The following is a 21,624-nucleotide window of genomic DNA, read 5'->3' as shown; positions in this document are numbered from 1 at the left end:
AAGAAGTAAACCAGACCAACAGAAGGCTGCTAAAAATCCTCCACCGCCAGAGCTTGATATGGGAGATGCCCCTCAAGCAAAGAAGACAGAAGGAAAAAGAAAAAGCAAACATCCCAATTACAAGTTGCAGTCAGACATAGAGACCGCAACGGATCTTAAACGGATCCTAGAAAAAATGATTCTTGAAAGTAGAATTGAATTTACATTAGGTGAAATTCTCGGAATTGCAAAACGAGGATTTCATGATGTAATTAAACGAAAAAGACAGTATGTTGGTGAGAAAACTGAAGAATCTGTACATGCTTTTTTGCAAGCACTTCATGTGTATTTGCAGGATGAAGAGAAGCTGAAAACTCAAGGGATTTGATTGGAGGCAATCAAAGAATTGATTGCAGCCATAGAAGCCAAAGATGAAGACATTTATGAAGCAGAAACTGAAGAAGCCATTATGGTGGGGACTTCTCAATCTAAAGTGCAGCACATGCTTAAGAAAGAAGCTCATCTTCACAACATGCAAGAAGAAAGTGATGCTAATTTTATTCCTAGTAGTCACTACTCCCGTACCCATTGGGCAAGGGCGACTACTGAAACCGTTGTTAAAATCGGTGAAAAAGAAACTCTATGCATTGCCCTTATAGACCATGGTTCGGAGATTAATGTTATGTTAAGAAGTCTCTATGAGAATGGCGGATGGCCCATTGATATGGACCCAGGATGGCGCATGAAGGCAGCCAATAACTCTTCTGGCGATCTTTATGCAGCATGTCCTTATGTATAAGTTACTATTGGTAATGTAAAAGATGAATTTCATTTCTTTGTTCAAGATTCCTACAACTATCCTATCATTCTTAGACAACTATTTATTTCCGAGTCTCGTTTAGAGACAAAGGCTCTTGATGATGGTTCATCATATGCTCGGATAAGAAGTAAGAATAATGACAAAGCTGTCCAATTCCTGACCGTCTGTGTAAATCATCACCGAAATAGGGATCGATTGAGAGATCATCATGTTCCTCCTAATGCCCGAGAATTTAAGGGTTTTTGGATAGCGCTGCTATAAGTGGAGACTATGGCAGTGCATCATGTCATAAAAAATTGCCTCCACATATAAAGGAGGCAAGGCCAAAAGCTGACTTGTAGACTTTTATAGCCAATAGTCTGGGCTGTTATAAACAATTTTCAGCCATAAATAGGGCTGAAAGAAAGTATTTGTGCCACATGGAACAAAAACTGAAGCAAATTGATGTTTTACTTAAAGATGAAGAAATGTCAGGGCTATTTTATGGGCTGAATTATAATGATACAATGGCTGAAATTTATACAGCCGTTCATGCAGAAAATCAAGCTGAAAATCAATCCATACAGGTATGTACATTGGATATATATGACATAATTCAAGAATTTGCAGATTATGAAGCTTTTGAACAGCCAAACAAGGATGAAGTAAGAGTAGAAACAAAGTATAAAACAGTTGATAAAAAGGTCAAGCCGGTGGCTACTCCTCTACCACCTGAAAGCGAAGGACTGGCAGAAAGGGTATCCAAACAGCCAAGCCTTCGAGATCCTAAAGATATTGGTCACCAATTTATAGCAGAAAGTCTACAAAAACTGAAAATTGGTACAGACTCTTTCCTCTTTCCAGCTGAAAAGCAAATCTTCATGCAGATGTTAAAGAATCATGGCAAAGCTTTTTCATTTCAACCACATGAAATTGGCTGTGTGGATCCAAGTATTGTGGCACCAATGGTGATATTTACAGTCCCACATGTTCCTTGGAATCTTAAACCAATTCCAATACCAAGGACTCATTTGCCTAAGTTATTGGAACTTCTAAATGAAAAGATAAAAATGCGAATATTGGAGCCATCCTCAGCTCCATATTCCAACTGATGGTTTACCGTACCTAAGAAGAATGGATCTTTGCAATTCATTCAAGATTTACAGCCTGTCAATAAAGTCACTATTAGAAATGTTGGATCATGGCCAATTGTTGATGAATTTGCTGAAGCTTTTGCAGGTAGAGCAATCTATTCCATGGGAGATTTATATTCAGGCCATGACCAATTTCAGCTTGCTTTGGAAAGCTAAGACATTACCACAATGAAGACGCCTCTTGGCTTAGTCTGCATATGTACTCTACCTCAAGGGGCTACGAATTCAGTAGCTCACATGATGAATGCCATGCATAAAGTATTGAGGGGTTATATTCCTCAATTAACTCTTCCTTTCCTTAATGATGTTCCAATCAAAGGATGTGAAGTTCATGAGAAAAATGAAGAACTCAATGAACTTGGATGTCGCACGTTTGTTTCCGATCATATTAATGATTGTGCTCAAATCTTGTCTAAATTAGAAGAAGTCCGTCTTACTCTTTCAGGTGCTAAATCTGTTTTTGGAGTCAAAGAAGTTCTTGTGGTCGGGTATATGTGTGGTCCATATAGCCGAAAGCCTTCTCCATCCAAGAATAATGCTATCAGCAAAATGCAAGAAATATGTACAAATGTTTCGGAGGTGAAAAGATTTCTTGGTGCATGTGTCTTCTATCTTATTTGGATACCACATTTTGCTCATGTTGCTGAAAATCTTTATCAACTGCTAAGAAAAGGCCAAAGGTTTATATGGGAAAAAGAACATACCCAAGCTATTCGGAAACTGAAGAAATTGTTGATTTCAGCCCCCACCTTAAAGAGGGCTAATTACTCTAATGGACAGCCCATTATACTCACAGTGGACACAAGTCCTATTGGAATAGGATGGGCAGTTGGTCGTCTTGGTTAAGACGACCTTGAAGGCAACAGATATGCAATTCGCTTTGGAGCGAAGGTTATTAATGAACGACAAAGAAGGTATGCTCAAATTAAAAGAGAACTTTGGGGAGTAGTAATTGCATTGAAATGTGACAGGGAGTACTTCATGGGCGCACACGTAATAGTTGAAACAGATTGCCTTCCACTCTTGGGCATGATTGCCAACTGTTCCACTCCCGACATAGCCATGCTAAGATGGATAGCCTATATTAAATCCTTAAATCTTGATTTGAAACATATTGCAGGAAGAGATAATCCAGTTGCTGACATGCTTTCGCGTGCCAGATATAAGGATGAAGAAGAAATAATGGATGAAGAAGAATCAGAGTCTATAAATGATGCTGTAAATACAGGTACAAATCTGAAAACAGCAAGTACAGCTGAATCTAATGATGATTCAGCAGTCAAAAATGCAGGTACAACAATAATTACAGCAAGTACAATAGGTTCAGCTGCTAAAACAAATTTTACATCAGCAAGGAAGGATGGAACAACCAAGGAAGGACAGTGGGCAACTAGTAGACAGCATGCTTAATGTTTTGTTATGGTTTGTTCACACTTTAAAGAGGAATATTATGCAGATGATTGGCTAAAAATTGGCCAATTTTTTAACACTATGACAAAGAAGGAAGAATGGTCTAATGAAGAGTTCAAGAGAATTAAGAGAAAAGCTTATGGCTTTTTTCTTAAAGATGGTTACCTTTGGAGGCATGCGAAAAAGAAAGGAAGGGCGCCTGTTCGTGTCTTAGGAGACAAAAAGACTCAAAGACAGGTCATGCAAGAATTTCATGAAAGCCTATTGGCTGGTCATAGAGACATATGGGGCACTTTTGCCAAAATAAAAGAAAAATTTTGGTGGCAAAACATGTATAAAGACATTGAGCATTTTGTTGAGTCTTGTCATGTTTGTCAAATGTACTCTATGGTAAAGCATAGAGATGGGCTTTAGCCTACCTATCCTTTATCCATTCACTATAGATGGGTTATTGATTTAGTAACCATGCCTACAGGAATTTGAAACATGAGATATCTAGTACTTGCTAGAGAACATCTCACAAATCAAGTGGAAGGAAAAGCCTTGACAACAAAGTCTACTCAAGTTGTTTGTAGATTTTTACTTAAAGAAGTATTTTGCAAGTATGGGTGTGTTGCCAAAGTAACTGCTGATAGAGGAGAATTGGATGCTGATGAGGCTCGCCATTTCTTCGCTCAATTGGGAATTAAGCTATCTCTTACTTCAGCCTACAACCCTGAAGGCAATGGAAAGAGTGAAAAAGGTCATCAAACCAATTCTTAAAGCTTTAGCAAAATCTTATAAAGGAAATATGAGGGAATGGCCTAGAATGCTACCATTCACATTATGGGCTGATAGAACTACCCATAATGCAGTAACAGGTTATATGTAGGCTGAACTAATATATGGACAGCCACCTGTTATGCCTATTGAAGAGTCCCTTATCCCATGGAATATTTTACCATGGGATGAAGGCATGAATAGAGAAGAGTTGCTGACTCTACGCATAAGGCAACTTGAAAGAAGGCCAGAAGATGTCAAAACAGCCATTGAAAGGCTGAAAACAACAAGATTAAAGAATAAGAAGAGGTTTGACAAGCATCATCGACTCCGTCCAAGAGCTATTCAAGAGAATGATTGGGTACTTGTCTATGATAGCAGCGTGGACAATCAATATAGTGCTCATAGAAAGTTAGCCAAGCGATGGTTTGGACCATATGTTGTAAAAGTAGTACATAATAATACTACTTACTCTTTGGCTGAAATGGACGTGACCATGATAAAAATACCAATAGCCAGGAAACGAATCAAGCTCTTCAAACGAAGAGAATCTTCAACTTATGAGCTTGATGACTATATGAGCCCTCTACTTGAAGATAAGCAGGAAGAAAAAGACTTAGAGGATGAAGATGAAGATATATCAGAAGAAGACCCTCCTTAACCTGTAATCTTATGAAATGGCACATACCGGAGGATGTGCAGGTTAGGAGGGGGTGAATGTCAAAGAATTTATTGTTCATAATATAAATCATGGGATTCTTATCAACACAAAGGAACTTCACTGGAAGTTATATGTGACAGAAAGCTATGCACTTCCTTTGGAGTACGTGGCAAACTCATGGTGACTATGACCTTGATCTTTTCAGACATTGATACCGAATAACCAACTTAGTTACATAAGTTCTTTTGTATTTAGCATATAATTTTTAGTTGTACCATGTATATTGATGAAAAATAAGTCTATGGGAACCTACAACTTGGTCAACTGGAAGTAATTGACAATCTGCAGGATAAATCACATTGATTCAAGTGTAAAAATATGGTTAGAACTCAAGAAAAATGTCAAAAGTTGCCAAAAGTCCACTAGGTTCACAGGGGACCTGAAGTAATAGACTATTGTGACCAGCAAGTGACCTGAGTAGGTCAAAAAGTGACATGGGCCTGAGCAGGGAGCAGCCCGTATTTTTCGGAGCAAAATGCGGGCTGCACAACCTGACTGTAACTGGAGAGGAGCTGAAGCTATGGTGCATGCTTTGGAGCATGCAAACTAGAGATCAACAGGACCTAAAGATGAAGACGTAAACACGGTGAGAGCTTCACTTCTCTGTCCATTTGGTTTGACGAAAATGCATGATAAGACAGTCTATAAAAGGGGAAAATCTGAGAGAAAAGTACTCAGCTTGCTCTTATGTACGTCTTCTCTCATTTTGTCTACCTTATTCATAGTCCAATGAAGCCCGACTTGTACCCAAGTACTTGAGTGACTTTGGGGCAAGCATAGGGTGAGGATTTTGAAGGTGTATGGGCTGTTATGGGCTGAAATAACCAATCATAAACAAGGCAGCCCACTGTTCTTATCCATTTTTATGAGCAAACAAGAGATTTATGTGGTTGTAATGGAAGAAAATGACCTCTTTTCATCAAAACTTTGCTCATTAATGATTAAAGGAGCTTATTCATGAGTTCATGCTCTCTTTTTGAGCTTGATTATGGGCTGGAATTTTATGTTTTAAAACAGGGCCGAAGTAAAGATTATGCTTCTACAATGCATTTCATGTACCATTGGACCAAAACTTGAATGTATTTGAAGTCTATCAACATAATACTTGTTCCCTAGAGTTGTAATCTATCTATATACTTGAAATTAAAGCCATTAGAGCTTGTATTTGATATTCATATTTGGATTGAGAATCTGAAAATATCCTTTATGTTATGATGTATGTATCCAAAGGCATTTGATGTAATCAAGTTAGAGTTATTTATTCCATTCATATATGCTAAAGATATAGTGAAAAAGCTTGAATTCTTCTTCCACGTCTAAATCATTTCTAAATCCCGGATCTTATTAAACCCCAATCTATTTCCCCTTCCTGAACTTTGAATCCCATACTCCTCTTCTGCACTAAGCCCCGGTGGTAGACCTTCAGCCCTTAACACGACGGCAACGTACCGTTTGAAATGGCACATGTAAAACGAGTCGATAAAGGGCTAATGCTGGCCTAATGTTATGCTTTTTGTTGGCATTTTATAGCCAAAATTTTCCATGTTATCGGATTGCCTATTCAAGCAATAATAGTACTTTTGTTTCTTTGTTTGTTAGTGGAAAGCCATGCGAACAAGGTTAATTTTTGTAGATAAAAGCTGAAAGCGCTCCATTGCAAAATAGATTGCTATAGTAGTTAGCTTATTGATTGAGTGGACTGAACTTTTAAGAGTTGCTAAGTTTACTACCAATTATCTTTGCCAATGTCTTATAGGCCATGAGCAATAAGGTGATCAAATACCACTAGATGAGCTCACATCGGCCCTTGAGGAGGAGAGAGATAAGACTAGCATACAAGCCACTTAGCATCCTCCCAAAGCTAAAGATCTCCTAAAAGGCTGACAACAAGGGATCCTTCGGAATACCTTGAAGAGCCCATTGTCTCCCACGCACTATTAGCCTACCTATGTTAGTTATGTCAGTCTGTCATCTCCTAGTTGTGAGCTCATGTCAGAGTCTAACATAGATATAGGAGCTTTGGCAATTTAGGTGCATTTTCTTCAATTGTCGACTTCCTATGTGCATTCATAGGCTAGTTTCTGCTTTTCACTATCTGCCTACACGTGCCAAACATTGTCATTGTCATTTGGGATTTTTTCCAGGGCCTCCCTAATTCTTTTGGCATTTTTGAAAGAGTGACCTACATTTATTACTGGTTGGACAGCATTTATGGCCCCTACAGGTGCAAGTCGGCCAATTTTTTGGTCTTTTGGCTATTTATAGCCACACCCCCTGTTGAGTTAAAAATGCATTAGCTTTACTTAAACAGCCCCAAAATATGCTTAATTAAGGAAGAAACCTTGTTGATTTAAGAAGAAATGCGTTCCTAGAGAGAATTTATATCCCATAAGCACAAACCCACTTGGGAGGGCCCAAACTTTCTATAAATAGGTATGCTGCACTCCATTCAACCTTAATCTCATTTTTGCAGATTTCAGGTATTTCAGCTTGCTGCCCACACCCCGGATGCAGAGGACATCACACTTAGCCTACCACACACTATTTGAAGCTGATTTCAGCATGCTAACTGCTGCTACTGGTTTTTCTTACGTTTTTAGTCTTTCTCTCTCATGCACTGCCGTCTGCATCAGATCCAGCCTTCCTTGGCTGTGTTTACTGGTGTTCAACATCCGGAGGCCGCCTTGCTGCGATTCAGGATCCGTTCAAAGTACGACACACTCTCCAGCTCATTACCCCTGCCCTGATCCTTGAGACACAAGAGTTCGAGGTACAGTATTCATTCACTACATAATGTGTTTCTTGTATGAGCAATGTATATTCAATAGTCATATCATTTCATTCATCTCTGTGTTCATTGTCTCTAAGTTACCCTAACCCTAACTGTGTTCTTCTATTAGTCTGTGCTTTGTCTTACAGTATTATTTGTGTTTTTGTGTTAGGGTATTTCTTCACATGGTATCAAAGCCAAGTTCTCTGAGAGAAACCTAGACCTTGATCTGAAAGCTCTACACAAGAAGCAAGAACAACAAAAGGACAGATGGCTTCGAACACTACTTCCGCACCACTTCTCACATCCAAGCTCAACCCATCGAGGAACGAGTTGGAGTGGTCTCACAGCTTGCTTCACAAGCTCCCGACATGGCCGAACAAACATTGGACTACCATGGAGTTCCACGACCTTACAAGATCACTATAGCTGAGTATGATTTTATTTTGATGCATAGAGCCCAATAGTAGATAGAAGGTAAGTTTGAATTTCACCCTTTAGATTCAGTGCACCGATCTACTGACCATGTAGGAAGGGCGGAATCTCCACTTAGAACTGGCCATCTGCAAGTGGAAACTAACATAGAGTACACTCCATGGCCTTCATACTTATTCTCTCCGGTGCCAAGTATGTCTACCATTTCAAATCCCGTTAATGATGATTTCCCTTCTCCTATTGATATGGATGATTTTCATGATGAAGTATGCAAAACAATTTATGGTTTATGTGTAATGAGGTAGACAGATATTTCTTTATGAACTCAAGACTAGGTAAGCCGTTGAAACAAGAAACTAAGAATACTCCTCCTTCTTTTCCTTCAAACAATTTTGTTTTCAAAGTTCAAAATAAACTAGGTGTATCTTCATCATCATTATTTCAATTTAATACATTTAATGGACAAAAGAAATCCACACTATTAATCTCCCTCCCATCCTACCCTCTTATTTCACTACCACATCCTTTCAGCCTCCATTAAGTGCACCGCATGTTGCCTCTCATGGAGGATCACATGTGTTTCCATTCACCGCACCCAGGGATTCTTCAAACATAGGCAAAGTCATTAGGACCTCATCTCTTCCTCAACCAAGTAGTAATCCACCCTTTCCTCCGACACTTTCTGGATCATTGCAGCTCAGTTATTTTCCCAATCTCTCCCACGTGTGGATCAGTTGGTGCCACAATTTGCCTCCACATTACCTATCATTTGAGAATCCACCCAAGTGGTGACTTCGAAGTCTCATCATACACAAGTTGCCTCCTCTTGTCCCAAGAATCCCTCCATGGAGAAGGGCACAAAGAAAGTCAAAGAACCATCTATTTCCATGGCTTTTAGCAAAGGAAAACAATGCTAAAAGAGACTTCAAGCCTGGAGAGAAGAGCGTCAAGTTTGACGTTTTCTATGGTAAGAGAGATTCTCAAAAAGCAATATCTTTTACTAGACAATTTGATGCTGCTTTTGGTGGTGAAGATTATACAGAAAAATCAAAAATTAGAATGATTGAAATGCATCTGAATAATGCCACTTTGAATTGGTGGCTCAAAGTTGTTCAAGAGGAAGAGGAACCCAATTCTTGGAAAGAATTTAAGGATATGTTCAACAAGAAGTTTCTGTCTTCATCCTTTGAAGCCGACGTGCAACAAGAATGGGATGAGCTGAAGCAAAGCCATGGAGACAATGTTGAAACACGTATCAATAGATTTGCAACTATTTCTCTTAAATTTACATCTCTTAATGAAGTTTCTTCCAATATGGAGATGAGAAAGTTTATCCATGGATTACATCCGACGGTACGACGAGTTGTTAAGATGGCAAAGCCTAATACTTTGGAAGCAGCCTAAGATGCGACCTTAGAAACTAAAGGATGCATATGCCATGAATGCTTGGCAAACCCTCAAAAGAACCACAAAGGAAGAAAATCAAGATGTTTGACCAAAAAAACTCAAATAAACAAAAACAAGAGCATAAGGATAGAGATAGACCATCTTTGTCATCCAAAAAGAAGCTAACATATTAGCAGTTAGCAGAATATACAAGAGAAGGACGATGTTTCTCTTGTGGAGAAATAGGACACGACTGGTTAATGTCCTAATAAGGCAAAGAAGGAAAACCAACCCCAAAAGACACCTCAAGCAAATTTTATACCTAAAGAATCCTTGCAACAAGATGAAACTTTGTTAGAGAAAGAAAGCTTTTTATGGCTTGGGGTAAGATTGCTAATCAACCTATTCTCATTCATTTTGATACACGGGCTACATATCATTATATCCATCCTTGAATTGTTGAAACTCTACATCTATCAAATGAGAGGTTTGGAACACCAGAAATGTCAGGTGCTGCTTTTCAAGGAATGGAGTCTGAAGTTACTCCCATTCTTGAAAAATTACAAATTGAGATAGGAGATTATGTAGATCATAAGAGTTTTATCATGGGAGATCTTGGTCATTATGATGTTATATTAGAAATACCTTGGCATAGACTAATAGATCCAGCCATTGATTGGAATCAAAATAAGTTTAGATTTCCTTTCAAGGGTAAAAATATATCTTTTGGTGTGAAAATGGAAGGAAACTCTATTTCCGTCTTATCCCATGTATAAATTTGGGAAGCAATGAAAAAAGTCTATTTTCTCATACTTGATTTTTGTCAAAGATTCTAACAAAGAGTCTAGAATTGAAGAGTCCGTCTTAGATATGAGCGAGGACCGAATGAGATTCTTAAATGAATATGAAGATTGTTTGGCAAACACTTTACTTGGTAAATTACCACCAGAGAGGCCAAAAGATCATCACATTCATCTCATTCCTGAAAGCTCGCCTCCAAATAGGCCACCTTATCGTATGAGTTCAACACAAGAGGAGATCATGAAGCAAGTGAATGAGCTCCTGGAAAAGGGTCTAATAAGATCCAGTTCCTCATCTTTTTACTCTCCAGTCCTCTTAGTGCAAAAAAAAGATAAATCTTGGTGCATGTGTATAGACTACAAGGTTCTCAACAAAATTAGAATTTGAAATAGGTTTCCCATTTTAAAAATAGATGATATCTTGATTGGATGGATCCAAAGTATTCAAACATATTGACTTGAAGAGTGGCTACCATCAGATAAGGATTGCTCCTCAAGATATTCATAAAACAGCATTCAGAACAACTTTTGGTTTGTATGAGTTTGTTGTGCTACCATTTGGTCTCCCCAATGCTCTTGCAACCTTTAATAGGATGATGGAAAGAATCTTTAGTGCACATTGGAAGTTTACAGGTACTTTCTTTGATGCTATTTTGGTTTATTCAAAAGATTAAGAAGAGCATAAGCAATACTTGAAAATAATATTTCAAAAACTCCGCAGACACAAACTTTATATGAATGGCAAAAGAGTGAATTTTTCTTAGAAGAGATTCACTACTTAGGCTATATTGTATCCAAAGAAGAAATTCAGATGGATCCAAAAAAAGTCAAGGCTATTGTAGAATGGTCAAACTTGACTAGTGTTCATGAAGTTCAAAGTTTCTTGGGATTATGCTCTTATTACAAAAGTTTCATTAAATGGTTTACAGTGGGTTGCTGGACTATTGCATGATTTAACCAAGAAAGCAGTGGCATTCCAATGGACCAAACTAGAGAAGGAAGCTTTTGAAGCTCTAAAGTTCTATATTAGCAAAGGACTTATTTTGATTATACCTAATTTGTCAAAAGCTTTCTTTGTGAAATGTGATGCTTCAAGAGACTGCATTGGTGCAGTCTTAAACCAGCAAGGCTATGTACTTGCTTATGTAAGCAGAAGGATGCAATATGCAAAAAACAATGCTACTACCTATAAAAAGGAGTTAAAGGCCATCATTCAAGCTTTAAAAGATTAGAAACATTATCTTTTAGGTGGAGAATTTCTCATTAAGATGGACCATGACAATTTGAGACATTTTCTCAACCAACCAAAGATTTCTGAAAAGCATATTCAATGGCTCAATTAATTAGCTCAATTTAACTTTCAAATACTACAGATTCTTGGAAAGCAAAACAAGGTAGTTGATGCCGTATCAAGAAAGTTTCAAATTCATGCAATGTCCATGATTCATCATACAGATTTCACTAGGATGAGGGACATGTATGCCTCTAATGAAGATTTTAAAATCATCTGGGAGAGTTTACAACTTGGAAAAAGGATCAACTCCTATGTTATCAAAGATGGATTTCTTTTAATAAAGAATAAGTTATGCATTACTAAATATTTTAAGCCTCAAGTTATGGAAGAATATCATGCGGCTCCTTACATGGCTCATCATGGTATTTTGGCCACAACCAAGACACCTGAAATGTATTTCTTTTAGCCAAGTCTTCAACAAGACATTGAACAATTTATCAAAGAATATATTGTGTGTCAAAAGACTAAGTTGAATCGCCAAAGGCCTATAGAACTTTTCCGTTACCAATTCCGAGCCAACTTAGGAAAGCATTGCTATGAGTTTTATTTTTTACTTGCCAAAATTAGCAAAGGACAATGATGGCATACGAATTATTATTGATAAATTTAGCAAACATGCTTATTTCATTCTAGTCAAAAAGAATATCAAGTCTCAACATATGACTAGAATATTTATTCAACAAATCTTTAAGTATCATGGGTTATCACAATCCATCGTGGATAACAGAGATCTACGAACCACTAGTCTCTTTAAGCGAGTTTTTTTTGAAATTTTGGGTACAAAGCTTACCTTATCTTCTTATTATCATCCTCAAATAGATTATCAAAGTGAGATAATCAATCTTACAATATTGAATATGCTGGAGTGCTATTGCCATGAAGCCAACCAACAATGGAAAAAGTATTTGCCTTTAGTAGAATATGCCCATAACAACACAGTTCATACTTCTACAGACAAAGCATCATTTGAGATCATATATGAAAAACTACTCTTATTACCTATTCTCAAAACCAAGGAAGAGATATTTCATGCCGATAAGTTTGTACGTGATATGGATACAGCTTTTGCTCAACTTAGACGAGCTATCCAAAAATCTCAAGAAAAACAAAAGATAGCAACAAATAAACATCAAAGGCAATTGATTTCACAAAAAGGAGATAGAATATAACTAAAATTTGACAAAGCTTGTCTAAGAAGCCCTAACAAGCCTTTATCCCAAGTCACTAAGCTCACAGCAGGAAATTATGTATCATTTCAAGTCGCTGAAAAGATTAATGGTGTTTATTACCGCCTACAACTTTCATACAAGAATTCACAATGATTTTCATATCCATCTTCTAAAGCCTAATGAAGGCCTCCACCATTAAAACTTGTAATAGAGAATCCACCTAAAGTAGATGAACATGAGAAGATACTTCAACCAAAGCAAATAGTCTTTCATATGATCAAGAAACGAGAAAGAAACATTTCTAGAAAATTCCTTTTGAAATTTAAAAATTACTCTCATTTAGATTCTAAATGGATGTTAAAAGAGTATTGTAAAGACTATCCAGAAATACTTGCTCAAGCATAAGGAATTTACGGAAGCCCTTAACCTCATGTAGACATGTTCACATAGTGTCATTCAGTCTCTCAACTCTTCATACATGCATGTATGATGGGCAATGTAATGCACCTCCTGCTGATTACTTTAATCAAGTCATATTCTTATATTTTGATCTCTTACCTTCAAACCCACATGACGTTAATCCCCTTTAAACCTACACATCATTTGGCATATGCCATCTCCTTTAATCTTCAGCATACTTAAGTTTCTCATCTTCATTGTCTTCTTCTTCCTCCTACTTGTGATAGACATACTCTAAGTTTTATTATCATCTTTAAAGGATCCATTGGTAGCTTTTCTCTTAATTAAAATGAGATTCTCTTCTCAACAATCGAAATCTTGAGCTCCATACAATCAAGTTCACATAGAGAGTATGCAACATTATCATTCACATGCTTCAATGTGTATGAACCAAACCATCTCTTTGAAATCTTCTCAATAGGGTGATGATGATTGTCAAGATTGTTGTCATAAAATAGAACGCAACATCCTTCTTCCACTAGTATTGGATAAAGCTTGTACTTCTTGTCAAACATGTCATTGCTTTTCAATGTGCCTTCTCTCATTACTACAAGTTCAATATCTTTAGGCCTTCTTTCTAGCTACCGAATACATTATCATGTGCATGCTTCACTGTGTATGGACCAAACCACCTCTTTGAAATCTTCTTGATAGTGCAATGATGATCGTCAAGACTCTTTTCATGAAATAGCATCCAATCTCCTTCTTGCACTAGTATTGGATGAAGCTTGTGCTTCTTGTCAAACATGTCCTTGCTTTTCAATCTATCTTCTCTCATCACTACAAGTTCAATATCTTCAGGCCTTCTTTCTAGTTGCTGAACACATAGTGCAAGAGGTCTTCTCTACACATATCTTCTTCCCAAGGTAGCATATTCTAGGTAGTAGTAACATCCTTGATGGACATGATAAGTTTATGACCATACATTAATTCAACACACATATATCAATGGTCACACTCTATAGTATGATCAGTCCATAACGCATAAGGAAGTAACCTGGGTCACTCAATAAACTTCCCCTTGCATGCTTTAGCCAAGGCTTTGACAACATGTGAATGCCCCCCTCTCTCACTCTTTCCATTTCATTCAGGATTATGAGTTGAAGTGAGAGAAAGTTTTATTCCCATTCTTGAGAAAAATTCTCCAGCTTCATTCGCATCCAATTCTTCCCTATCTACAGTCACTTTTCCAAGACAATCATAGTGACTTATTACATCTTCCAAAAGGAATTTGCATACAGCACTGATAGACTTCACTCTCAAACCTCATCATTCTACTTGATTTGTAAGATACTCTTGCAAGTGCAATGTATTGCATTTGCCAAAGACCCACATACATAGTTACTAAGTCAACTATGTATGTGGTAATGTATTTATTTTAGATTTATGAATTTGTCACAACTCTATAAAAACAGAATTTGTATCCTTTTTCATTAATTTGTCTATAGAATGATTTATTAAATTTGTTTTCTTTGCACTAATTATTAGATATAAAGAAAAGTGCATTGCAGCTGGCCACTGATGAGTGGTCACAGGTTATGGTGGACCCATGCGGTGGGTTAGAGAAAAGATAGATCACACTTCCACCTATATGGCCTAATTGGGCGTCTGTGACCAAAACTCGCGCATATCAGGGTTAGACTCGCACACAGAAAGGATTGATGCCTTGAAGTGTGGGCTAGATCCGCCAGAACAGACAGTTACAATCAACAAGATGGCATGATCATGAAATGCTTGTACAAAGTGCATGTGTGGGCTGAAAGTTTGAAATGCACATTTCTTTGCATAGGAAAGTCACATGAAGATTCTGATACCATTTTTGCGATATACATGGAAAAAGCTTTCATATGACACCCATATTGGGGGTCCCTAAATTTTAGGAGGTACCTAAATTTTAGGAGCCTCGAATTAGCCTAAAAATGCTAGTCCTAAAAAATAGGGATGTCATTCTAAAAATAGTAAATTCTGTACTCTGACTATGCTTACTAAATTTGGTTGTTTCTATTCTTGAAAGTATTCAGCCCAAAAAGAAAGGCCATAGAGAAGAGACAAGTGTCGAGACAAGTGTCAAGACACTTGTCACACAAGTTTCCAAGTGTCCCACCACTTGTCACATCTCATGACATGTGGCTGGACACTTGTCTTGTGCTACTCCACTTTCCCCTTTTGTACTAGCTCTTCCCTCCCCTATAAATAAGAGCTCGTTTTTTTTCATTCAGCATCATTTTTCTTTGCTATAAACTCATCTATAGCACCCACAGATAGCCAGAAACTGGCCCCATCCATCCCCATCATCATCCCCCACTTCTCCATTATCAAATTCCTCCATATTCCCTCTTCTATCACTGTTGTTTTACAGGACAACAAGCATGTAAATTCATTACAGCACCTCCTTCTCGAGCTCTTTCTTCCATTTTAGCAACAAGAAGCAAGCGTTATCCATGTACTGCTGATCAACGATGGAGAAAGGCTGATTTCCCCTCTTTCTTCTCTCATATTGTAAAGAAATCAGTTCTTATCATTGCATAATAGATAATGCATGTGTGTTTGTACATCTTTGCATGATCTTGTGAGAGTGAGAATTACTTCTCCTCACTCTCAGGTTGATTGTAACTGAGCTCTTCCCTAAGGGACTTGGATTGAGCAGAAATACATTCCTTCGGGGAGGGGTTGCCCATCTTCAACCCTCAATCTTGTCTCCATTACTTTTACATTTTCATGGCTGTAATTTTGTGAGTAATTTTCATTTTCAGCTTTAAGTGTTCATTCTCTTTTATATTAAATCTCGAAAACAAGTGAATATCATGATTGTTAAGCATACTACGTTGTTCGGGGCGTTTACAGAATTTTATGCTTGCTTTAATTTGTGTTAAATCAAGTCATCCGCCACCCTATCCAAGAAGGCAGGCTGGTGTCATAATTCTATTGCTGGGATGCTGGGATATATCAACTCCTCTAAGCAGGTGGGCCTTAGGCACCTTGATTGCAAGCCATGCATTTGTAATTTGCTGAATTCATGATCAGCCGAGTGCAAAACAGCAAGCATGTCATCATCAATATCATAGTGATATGGGTCCAAGCAATGGTGGTACATCACAATCTAAAAGATCACAAAGCATTGAGACAGATGCAATGCCCAATCTTGGAAACATGGGCAGCATGTTGAGAATGTTGGATTTGATCATGAAAAGGTCCTTCGAGGGCTCCAAAGGTTGATGATGGCAAGAGGAAGACGACTATGATGCCCATTTCAAAGCACAATTAAGGACAAAAGCTGATATCTTTGCTCAACTCGCAAAAAATCCTTGGTTTGTGGAATTCTTGCATGCCGCAAGGATTGAGGGCCGAAAGAAGAAACTATCTTCTAAAGCTTTAGGCCAACATCAGTTCTCGAAAGGTGAGGTGGCTCAACCTCAAGAGGCACCTAACGCTAACAAAGAGCAGAAGGAAATGTTGACTATGGGGAAAATACTGTAGATCCATGGCAATCTTGGAAATGTCAATCCCATGAATTTTGGATGGCAAAGTATACATCCCAATGTTGGGCATCCCGGATACATTGGAGGTGGTTCTATATCTCATGCAATGGCTGTTCATGGTTTAGCTTACCATAGTGCACAAGGCAACCACATTTCTTGCAATAATATTGCATCTTTTCTTTTTTTTACCCTCATCCTTACTAACATGAAAATGTGCTCCATTGTGCACTTGATACAAAGAGGCAGGTACATCCCACACCTATTTGACTATGGTACATGACCGAATGTGCAGAATGAGTTGTCTTTTGCATGAAAGTGCAATGAATGCATGGGCTTGGGCATCTCCTCATCCCATCCCAATTTATCTACAATGGGAGGGGTAGCTAGAGCTGGAGCTAATGAATCACCAGAAACAATACATGAACCACCAGATGCACCTGCAATGAGCTGCACAACAGGGCCTGCACACCAAACCTTTGTGTCAGATACATAACCCCAATGTTCCTTTGCAACCAATAAATAGAGCATTATGTACACCCACATCAGATAGTTGGAACCATTGAACTTGTCATTATCGCCAAATATCCCAAAGTAAATCATTTTGAGCTTCTTTGTTACCACTTCACTACAATGTGCATAAACGCAACTCACACAGGAACTAAAACTGCCCTGACGACAGGTTAACTTGCTGCTGTCCAAACACCTATGTGAAACAAGCACACAAACAATGATAGTGAGAAACACAAAAGCTTACAAACCAAATGCGAGGGTGGCAATAATGTCAATATCAATGAGTTGAAGTTGAAGGCAGCTGGAGCAGGGCAACACTGATGGCTGAGGAAGGAGGCATTTGGTGGAGCTGACGGTACCAGACAGCAAGCTGAGGTGGCAGTCTTCAGACTGAGGTGGCAGTAGCTGGCTGGAAGAAGAGACGACAGCCTCCTAGCTGAAGCAGAAAAGAACAGGCTGAGGTTGTGCTCAAAAGGATAGCAGAATGGGTGGCACAAGTGCGGTTTTGGAGCTGCTGGAGGTGACTAACCAATGGAACTGATGGTTGCACTTCCTGTGGATGAGGAGGCTCACAGTTGGACAGGAGCTGGCACTTGGAACCGGTCTATGAATCACATAAAGCGGTAGTTCCTTCAATTAACACGTGGTCTTTTAACACACACACAAAAACAAAGACCTCACTCCCTCGCTCAACACCAGATTGGCCTCGAAGACCGGCGCCCCTTTCGGTATTTCTTTATCAATTCAACGATGGAAAGTTACAAAAATGAAATGTTCCAAAATACATAACCTGTGAACAATTGATTTTCATCTTTTCTGAGTAAATCCCAGCTGCATAAGGATAGTACAGCATGGCCAAATCAACATCCCTTTTAGGAAAGCATTTTCTGTAACCATAACTCAATGATTCATGTGTAGAATTGCAGTCTGCAGATCTCTGTCTTACTGTCCAGCATGTCCAAAACAACATCCCTTTTAGGAAAGCATTTTCTGTGACCAAAACTCAATGATTCATGTGCAGAATTGCAGTCTGCTGATCTTTGAATTCACTGTTCTTACTGTCCAGCATATCCAGAACAACATCCCTTTTAGGAAAGCATCCCTTTGACCAAAACTCAATGATTCGTGTGCTGAATTGTAGTCTGTTGATCTCTGAATTCACTATTCTTACTGTCCAACATGTCCAGAACAGCACTAAATCAGAGCTGAAAAACCCTGTTCTTGTGTGGCGCCAACAGCTGCTCCTGAACCTGGACAGTGAGGCTCTTGCCTCAAAAGAAGTGCAAAGAAAACAGAACTGTACCTTCGATGGAATTAGCCCATCATGCAAAGCATTTCCTCTGAGAAAAGAGAGAGAGTTAATCAGAGGGAGCAAGCTCTACCTCCATACATGAGTCAGTGACGAAGAAGTACTCTCCACAGCTGATGAAACTGCAGCAATCTACCCTCAGCTCCTCAAAACTTCATTCTCATATCTACCCCTTATACCTATTACGTTTTTTTTTAATGCTCTCTCTCTCTCTTTTGGAAATTTGTGCCACATGGCATACATGTAACAATTTTCCCGTTAAAACCTTCGGGTCTAAAATTCTCCATGATTGGTGTAAAATTTGACCTCGGCACAAACCAAAGAATTAATCCTCGTGAAAAAACGAAGATAATGACGCGAATAGATTCTGGAGCCCAAAAATAGTAACTCCCTAAATTTTAGGGATGGTAACCCCTGCATTCCTCGAGTTGTTCTAAGCAACTTTCATCATTGCAACCACATCAAAAAGTGTAATATGACTCAGTTACAGTGACTTTTATTCCGTGAGCATTCTTACATATGTATCTTCTGTCTAGGCCAGGCTCATTGTCCTGCACCATCTCCAGTGGCTAAGCACACAGCCCCAAACCACTGGCATTATATTCTTCAGTGCCCATTCAATATGGAACCACTCCTAAGGCTCAGACAAACCATTAGTCTAATTTGTCCCAATGGTTGCCTCTTCTGGCCGTGCAAAGATCCCGGCTTATTCCAAGAGAACTTTGGGGATAAAAAGCAATAGCAACTAAAGAAAAGAAAAATAAAATATTTATATAAGTAAATAAGGAAAGCAACTGCAAAAAGTATCACCATCTGGTGTGACAGCATTGCTGGTAGCAACTGGAGGTGGAGCTATACAGGCAGTGACCTGGAGGCACATGTGGTGGTGGCAACTGCAGAGGCAGCGGTGGCGCTAGAGCAGCTGTCGAGGGCAGCAACCTGCAGACTGAGGCACCTGGATAACTAGGCGATAAAGCAGCAGCTGCAAGTGGTGATTCAGGTAGCAATGGCAAGGGCCATCTTGATTGGCTGTAGCACTGTTGAACAGTCACTGCTGGCAGACTGCAGTGGCAGCAACGAGAGCTGCAAGTGGTACTGTTGTCCAGGAGGTGGTGGCAACTGTGTCTGCAGGAACTTCCAAGGGGTAGCATATCAGAACAGCAAGGTGGTGAGGTGCACCAGCTCGATAGCTCAGCAGCAGCAACAAGGGCGATGTGACCAGTCAACAACAGAACCTGCCTTGATACCACAGTTGGGTAGAAGCTCAGCTATACACAAACACACACACACTGAACAATGAACACACATGCATGCACACAGAGGATCTCTGTGTGTGTGTGAGAGAGTGAGTGAGAGAGAGAGAGAGCCTTCCAATACAAGCCACCTTGAAAGAGCTCTGGTCATCCATCATTCACTACCTCAAAGACCATTGGGAGCAGCCTTAGAGGGACTCTTGGCTTTGGTGGGAGCTTTGATAGCAGCAGTTTGGCTGCTTCTCCCATTCCCCATAGGCCATCTTTAGAGGCCTTATAGATATGTGATTTTATTTACATTCAACTCCGGCTAGACTGTTGAGCACATGTAATTTGTTGTATTTTTCCTCAGAATCATATAGATATGTGATTTTTTTTACATTCAACTCCAGCTAGACTGTTGAGCACATGTAATTTGTTGTATTTTTCTTCAGAATCATATACTCAGCCACAACCTTTAGCCCAAGTATTTGACTTGGGCATGGGGCAAGGCATCCAGGAAAACAAACCATGAGACCTCCATCCCAAGAACCAAGGCGACGAATTCAAAGGCAAAGGGAGACACCATGCAAAGAATAACCTAATGGACAGCCTCCCCCAATGCCTGGAACAACATGGCAAAGTCCCCACCATGCCTTAACCCCAAGAATGCAACAACTTGGAATCACATCTTCAAAACTTAGCATGCAAAGCTGACATCAGCCGGGTCAAGGATGAAAAAACATTGAAGCCTCCACTCCTCTAATGTGATAGAGTTAAAGGCTGACTGGATTTAAAAATTAGCAAAACACTCTAGATAGCAGACACTAACCAGCTAGAGAGAAGCATTAACATCCCAATTCATAGCAGGTAGACACTAAGTAGCTTGATGGTAGAAGATGTGTTACCCTTGAATGACTTTAAGTCAAAGACAAAAGGCCTTAGACCAATGAGAACAATAATTCATCGCACAAGGATGAGTATGAGGACTCCCTCCCCCTAATTTGGGCTTTGTAGGTTTACTTTACTGTTGAAGCTAAAGGGATTAATATGTAATCTTCATGCTCCATTGTGAACCCTCAAATGCACAGCATCACTTGAGTATTTGAGATATGCATAGATATTGTATCCCTTCTTTTGAATAATACAAGATTCTTTATAAAGATACTCTGTGTCCCTTTCCATTGTAATTGTGCAGGTTTACAGTTTGAGACTCCTGTTTAACAGGCCTTGGCATTGTCTATAAACGAAATACGTTGTTGAATTAGGCAATAAAATGAATATTAAACTGGCCTTTAAAAAAGCAGAATAGAATTTCAGTTGTAACAATGAAAGATGATGATGAAGAACAAAACTGAGACAAGCCAATAGCAAAGATCGTTTATTTTCTCATCTAAGAGAAGGGCAAGATATCCCTTCTCCAGAAAAACGTGTGCTGATATCGGCATACCAAAATTAAAAAGAACGCTACCTTTTTACTCCAATGCCTATCTCTAAAACCTACATCATGCTATTCCATGCATGTAGTGTTGTTATCATTACTATTTGCATTGTAACTGTTTGTAGAAGAGTACCTAGGCACATGATGTCGTAAAGCATGCCCTAAATACCCAAATCATGCTAATTTGAGCCATGTGCTCATCTACAAAAGCACCTAGGCATCCAAGGATGGCAATGATTGCTTGCACTCATTCAAGACCTTCCTGTGAGTCCCAGCAGTAACGTGACAATCACTTTGAGAAGGGACAGCTAATCCACATGACAAAACAAACCTCAAGAATAAAGATTACAGCAAATAGACCACTTAAGAAGAGGTCATGTGAAGGCGAAACTGATTCAAACACAAGTTAGGTTCAGCCAAACTTGCATGTTCACTGGTATTCCCCACACAAAATAACCACCTAAATGCTGTCATATAGTTGGAATCAGTGTGTAACCACTGTCTGGAATCCACTGGAA

The 21,624-nt window shown here is 38.9% G+C and overlaps 1 protein-coding gene across 4 annotated transcripts in view; it reads right to left on the bottom strand.

Moving 5' to 3' along the window:
* LOC148025081 (U-box domain-containing protein 44-like) overlaps positions 1-21,624 on the bottom strand; it is a 49,909-nt gene that overhangs the window by 25,571 nt on the left and 2,714 nt on the right. The gene's annotated exons all lie outside the window — the stretch shown is intronic.

Source organism: Lygodium microphyllum, chromosome 15 (genome assembly GCF_053477565.2).
Source record: "Lygodium microphyllum isolate KBCC chromosome 15, Lygodium_microphyllum_v1.1.10, whole genome shotgun sequence".
Taxonomy (NCBI): domain Eukaryota; kingdom Viridiplantae; phylum Streptophyta; class Polypodiopsida; order Schizaeales; family Lygodiaceae; genus Lygodium; species Lygodium microphyllum.
The sequence above is the reverse complement of the archived record's forward strand: the minus strand, read 5'-3'. Positions and strand labels throughout refer to the sequence as shown.